Source organism: Rhagoletis pomonella, unplaced genomic scaffold (assembly GCF_013731165.1).
Source record: "Rhagoletis pomonella isolate Grant_MI unplaced genomic scaffold, Rhpom_1.0 Rhpom_scaffold_00004, whole genome shotgun sequence".
Taxonomy (NCBI): domain Eukaryota; kingdom Metazoa; phylum Arthropoda; class Insecta; order Diptera; family Tephritidae; genus Rhagoletis; species Rhagoletis pomonella.
Window position 1 is genome coordinate 80,150,932 of NW_023458558.1, and position 6,454 is coordinate 80,157,385.

The 6,454-nt window shown below is 34.8% G+C and overlaps 1 long non-coding RNA gene across 1 annotated transcript; it reads right to left on the reverse strand.

Moving 5' to 3' along the window:
- Positions 1 to 335: 335 nt before the first annotated feature.
- On the reverse strand, positions 336 to 815 carry LOC118738601. The gene is made up of 3 exons (XR_004992907.1): positions 728 to 815; positions 526 to 654; positions 336 to 463 (listed from the first exon to the last, which is right to left on the reverse strand). It is a non-coding gene; the product is annotated as an uncharacterized LOC118738601 (long non-coding RNA).
- Positions 816 to 6,454: the final 5,639 nt, after the last annotated feature.

Sequence of the window (6,454 nt, forward strand, 5' to 3'; positions counted from 1 at the left end):
TCGTATTACGCTGGAATTTCAGGGTAGTATTTTATATATATATAAGAAAAATTTGGAAGTTAGGGGGGGCGGTCGAGCACCCCCCTGCCCCTACCTGGCTACGCCCATGCGCAGTTGCATTCACACGTGATATAAGCCGTCATCGATTTGCCAGCCGTTAGCGAGTGGCGAAACGAACGAACTTAATGAGGTACAACCAAATTCGCTATCGTCTATCCGTGCTAGCTAACTTTGTTGTTGCTTTCACATGCAAAATTCTTCTTTAAGCGACCGGAACTCAAACATAGCGAGCGAGAAGTGGCGAATCGATGACGGCTAATAGCTAGAGTCGACAAGCTGTGGGAATGCCCAGGAGATGGCGTTTGTTCAGCTATCGAAATCATTACACCGGCGGCGGTGGGCAGTTCTGCTGGAACATATTTACCACAGCAGTGGTTGCGGCGTTTTGTTCTGCAACAATAGCCTGCAATGATGACATGTCATATAATGTCGACGAACAAAGATATAAAATTTAAAATGACTAACCTTATTCCCGGCCGATTTGGGAGACCACCATTGGTCACGACCAGAACGCATTTACCAAGAGGAAAAACCGCAGGGATGGCAGTAGTTCTTGCAATCACCATTGATGATGCTGTGCTTGTAATTAATAGTCTGAAAATACAAAAAAATTGCATTAATGAAATCTTATACACATCAAATAAATAAATTTCGAGAATTTGTTTACCATTTCACAAACCGAATTACCAAGAAATAGAAACTCACCGCGATGCGATACAGAAATAAAAACCAACAGGGCTGCATTTTCTTGGTAAATACACAAGCGCTCAGAGCAAACTGATCCGCAAAATTATTTTGTGAAAAATAATAGTTGAAAAGAGTTTTTACACATGATTATCACATTAAATCATAAGTGCAAATTATTGTGATTATTTTTAGTTGCATATAATTGTATTCCCTTAGACTTTTTTAAATGTTTTCTAATATTCATTCTTTTGGGACCCAAAAGCAACCATGCGCTCAATTTCTTGTGGGGAAATTTGGTCCCCATAAAGGACTTTCACCACGAAACAGCTACAAAAACAAAAACCTTTTCTACTGGTATACTGTGCTCCCGGGTGCATCACTGATTTACATGTATGGCTGTAGCTGAGTGTACAAAGACGCTTCGGTACAGTTGGTTGCTGCCAAGAGGGGGGGTCCGGGTTTAATTACCTTCAAACGGAACATAAAATTAATTTTTTTTCTTCTTAGTTACGAAAAAGCATTGTGCACTTCACAACGACATATTTTAAAAATTTAAAACGATTTGGGTTGGTGCTCTTTCATATACGTATTTTTTAATTTAGCACTTTTTTTTAATTCTAAAATTTTTTTCCCTCAGTGTATGCACTCGTAGTAGGCATGATTGCCATAATGAGTTCCATACCTACAAAAAAGTGTTGCGCTTGTCAGGTTGTTTTTTTTCTAACTTGCATGTGTTGTTGGCCGCTGTAGTCGAGGAGTTAGAGATGCGTTCTACCACTTCGGATGACCAGGGTTCGCACCCTGGCCAAAACAGTATCGCAAAAAAAATATAGAAAAAAGTTTTTTCTTAACAGTAGTCGCCCCTCGGTAGGCAATGGCAAACCTCCGAGTGTATTTCTGCCATGAAAAAGCTTTTCATAAAATCCATTTGCCATTCGGAGTCGGCGTAAAATTGTAGATCTCTCCATTTGTGTAACAGCATCAATACACACACCCAAATTGGAAAAGCTCGGTCAAAGACTTAGCAAAAGTGCAATCGCCAAAATGTTGTTATTTTTATTCGAATATCCGGCTTATAAAAGCAGCTTATCTTGCCGGCATTTTTGGAAAGATCAGTGAACTATATTTTTGCATGAAAAATTAACAACCGTATTAATAGCGAGAGACAAATTGTCACCTTTTAAGAATATGAAATTTCTCGATTACCTACCTGTGTGGAAAAGATAAGCATTGAATGTTTCGCTTTTTTATACAACTTTCTACAAGAAACGCGATGAATTACACAGGTCTACAAAATAAAATAAAAGTGTATGCATATTAAACCAAACCTATATATCCCTATGTTATTCGACATGCTGAATGCGAATTCGAGGTCCGTTAGCCTCCATCAGGCTCGCGGTCATTTGAAGGTTAAGTAGGGAAAAATTCATTGAATAAACCTGAAAATTCAATAAAATTCATCGGAATTTGACCTTGGGATGACCTTGGCATGACCTCTAGATGGCCTTGAGGAAGCAAGGGACCCCCATACTCGGTTTCGGCTACAACAAAAACAAAATTTTTATTCGGATTCGCATTCAGCGTTTCGAATAACATAGGGATATATAGTTTTGGTTTAATATGCATAAACTTTTTTTTTGTAAACCTGAGTTATCAAATGAAATGTGAAATGTCATAACTGGACACTTGGTCAATCTCCTGAAATCAGATTATTTTTCAGATGGTAGTAGTGTTATCGATGGTACAAAATCCATTTACGAAGCATTTATAGATCTTTAGAAATCTTCGACATTGAGAGACACACCTGAGTCTGTGTCTCTTAACGAGTTTTGGGTTAGTGTTAGGAGTTAATACCATGAAGTAGCTAAAAAGGCAATCTTAACTTTGCTTCCTTTTGTCACAACGTATCGCCGTAAGACGTTTTTCCTTACACTTATACAAATAACAAATTCAGGTCGAAATTGGATGCTTCCCGAGAATTGCGCACACGGCTGTGGGACAAAAAACCGAAATAATAAATAAAACAATTTCATTCATCACATTGAAAGTTAGAGTATGTGTACTATTTCAAATAAAAGTTTTTATTCCTATTTAAATTGCAGTGTCTTTGATTTTTAGTAATTTGATGTGGGGTTCCATAAAATAAAAAGTATTTAGTGGGGGTTCCATTACCTTAAAAGTTTGGGAACCCCTGATGTAGTACATGTACTTTTGCTCGATTTTCGGATATGTTACAGAGGAGGTCCTAAAGTGTTTGTAACAACAACAAAAAACATTTTTTTTTAAGTTATACAACATCCAAAATATTGGTTGTACCAAAAAATCAATTTGGACTTTTTTATTGACAAAGGCTGAGAAGATTTATAAAAAATTATAATTTTTTTAAGTCCAATATTAAATTCGCGATTTTTCGCAAAATAAGAGGATTATTGCAAAACAAAGTATAGGGAAACAAATGTTACCTGGGCTTCTACCAAAGTACGTAACTATCTTGGTTATCCGAAAAAAAAGGTTTTTAAGTCGCCCACTTCGCGTATTCGACCTAATTTTAATTTTAAATTTTAATTTTTTTATCAGCCACTGCTTTACGAAACAATTAATATCTCAGGCCCAATATCGATACACCCTATAAAAATTTGTTAGTTAGTCCTTTGATACACACTCTATAACATATATTTCTTGCAGATTTTTAAGTTTTAACAAATGAATGCATACACTGAGGGAAATAATGCATAGTAAAAATGAATACTTTATATTTGATTATCGTTTAAAAATGTTCGCATTTAAAAATAGTATTTTCATACAAAATTTATTACGCTCGTATTTGACTGTTCACATCTGAATATGTATATGTAAGTGTACATACCCTGTAGGGAAACCCCGATCTGGTGAACCGAATTTGTAGCTCCGTACTAGATCTTCATCGCCAAAAACGAACCAGTCCGATAATAACTGGATCGCCACCAGTTCAAAAGCAGCGATATGTGGTACTTTTAAAAAACAATTTTGGAAATCTATATCTAAAATAACGAATTTAGAACTGGTTCAAAACAATAGAAAAAGGAATGCAGAACGAACTAGATCTCATCTGGCGAATTTTGAACTTGTTCGAAACTACTGTAAAAGGGATGCAGCGGGAGGCTTGTTTACTTTAAATAGACTTTTGCTTGGCGGGTTTTTCGTTCGAATACGATTTCAGTCTGCACGTCGCAGATGCTTTTTCATAGTGTGGTAATACAAAACTAATATTTGTGTTAACATCTTAACATTTTGGGACCTTCTGGAATATAACCAATAACAGTCAGCACCTCTATAAATTCAGCTACAGCCAAAGGTATGTAAACCTGTTTTCAAATGCACAATTTAATTTACATACATTCAAACAAATTTGATTTCGGATTGAAAATACATTTTTCTGCAAATAATTAAAAATTGCTACCATGGTAACCCAAAAAGAAAACATCTTGTTACTTTTTTCGTTTACAACTGGTTCGAAACTATACAAAATGGGGTGCAAAGCGAACTAGATCCCATATGTCGAATTTAGGTCTGGTTCTGAACTATAGAAAAGGTAATGCAGCGGGGGACAATTTCCAATTCCTATGACATCGCTGTGTTAAATTCGCCAGTTGTTTGCATGCAAAAGAGATTTATCGCGAACTAGTAGTGCTTCCAAATGTATTAGAAGCGCACCGGTTCAAAACTAGACAGGGTACGCACCCCAAGCATGCAGAGCGCCGCTCTGAGAGCGCGGTGACAACACACACACATACATACATAGTACATACCCTACAAGAACAGTGACAGTCAATTGATGCATCATATGAGTTACAAAACTGATGCAAATTTCAGTCAAGTGTGATCACTCACGCTTGATGCAAATATCAGTCAACTGTGATCATTCACGCTTGATATCAAAGGATGTCATAAATGACTACAAATGTATGTACCAACCTTTTGATTTTTTTGTTTATTATAGTATATTTACAAACTATAGACAATTAATATAACTTATGTAGTTCAAACTTACGTTATTAAGAAAAAACATATATGTATGTATATAGATATGTAGAATAAAAAAAAATATGAGTTCAACTCATGATTCAATAATACAAGGTTGTGTAATTTGTGACAGCTAAAATTTGACACTCCTTTATCTAGATTTGTATTTTGGAAGTAGGAGAAAGGGGAATAATGTGATCGCCTTTTGCGAAAACGGTAGTAGAAAGGTACTACAATAAGTACGCAAAGTATACAATTAGAAGTAAAATGTGTATTATTTATTCTATGCGAATTTGCAATATATTTGGTGTTTTAATGGAAATACTAAACAATACATAAATATGTACATTTTTGATTTAAGTTATTCACCATTTCCTGGAACCGACCGTTCAGCTATGCAAAAAGGAAAACTGCAGATAAATAGAACTCATTTCAACCATGCCAAAATTATTTGGCACAAGTAAAAAAATCACGACGTTCTAGAAGGTTAAAGTTCAGTTTTTAAATTTTTTAAATACTAATATCTTACGAACTGCAGGTATAACCGATAAAAAAACTAATGACGCCACCATAAAGATAACTAATTTGTCTTTCAGCTGGTGTACATAATTTTTAGCTTCTTGTATTTTTAAACCAAAACCACTAAAAAACGAACAAATGTTATTTTTTCATGAAATAATATGTTTTGAAAAAAACTGCATAATTGTAAAGAAATTTATATTATTTAAAAAGTACAAGTTATTATCTTTAATTCGATATTACAACAACAATTCAGTGCCCTGCAAAAGTGGGACTAGGTTAAACACTGGTACAGGATCACGAAACCTTGTAACCAACACTAGTAACCAATGGTCCAATTGCGATGTCATTGGACCTGACCACCTCTGGTCCAACGCTGCATAACATGGGACCACCTAGACAACTACTCCTTTTGGACCATGGCACATTCGGCAACCGAATCATATTGCCGATGGGCCACGAAGAGATGGTGTTCAACACATATATCAGTTTTTTACGTTTAAAGAGGTTCAGGTCAGCATAACAAGTTACTAGTATGAAGCCTGGTCCTTTTGCACATACATTAAAACCACGACCCAGTGGACCACCTGGTCCTCAAATTTTTGCAGGGTGATAATAAAAAATACAAATAAACAAAGCAAATAAACCCCTTATATCTTCGTTATTTTTTTCCTGCGCCAAATATTGGTATCGTAGTAATCAGCGTAAAAAATTCTATCTATCGGCATTTTTGGTTATTTTATAGCTAAACGGTCACTATTCTACACTTGTTCTAGAAAATTACATTTAGTATGACGAATTTTTGGTTTTACTGCTAATATCACTAGAAACTGTAGAGTAAGCAACATTCTGCACAAGTAAAGGAGCCGATTTTATGTGTGGGAGCGAGAAGACTGTTTTATTACAAAACCTTTATATTATTGAATCATGAGTTCAACTGAACAGTTAAACAAAATGAAAGAAATATAAAACTTACGATATTAAAAAAAAAAACATACATATATGTATATATGTACATATGTATGTAGAATAAAAAAAATTTATGAATTCAACTGAACAGTTAAACAAAATGAAAAAACTATAAAAAAAAACAAAAAAAGTTAATTCAACTAAATAGTTGAACAACATGAATAGAAAAAAAATAGTAATTGAACTGAACAGTTAAACATGAAGTAGAATAAAAAAA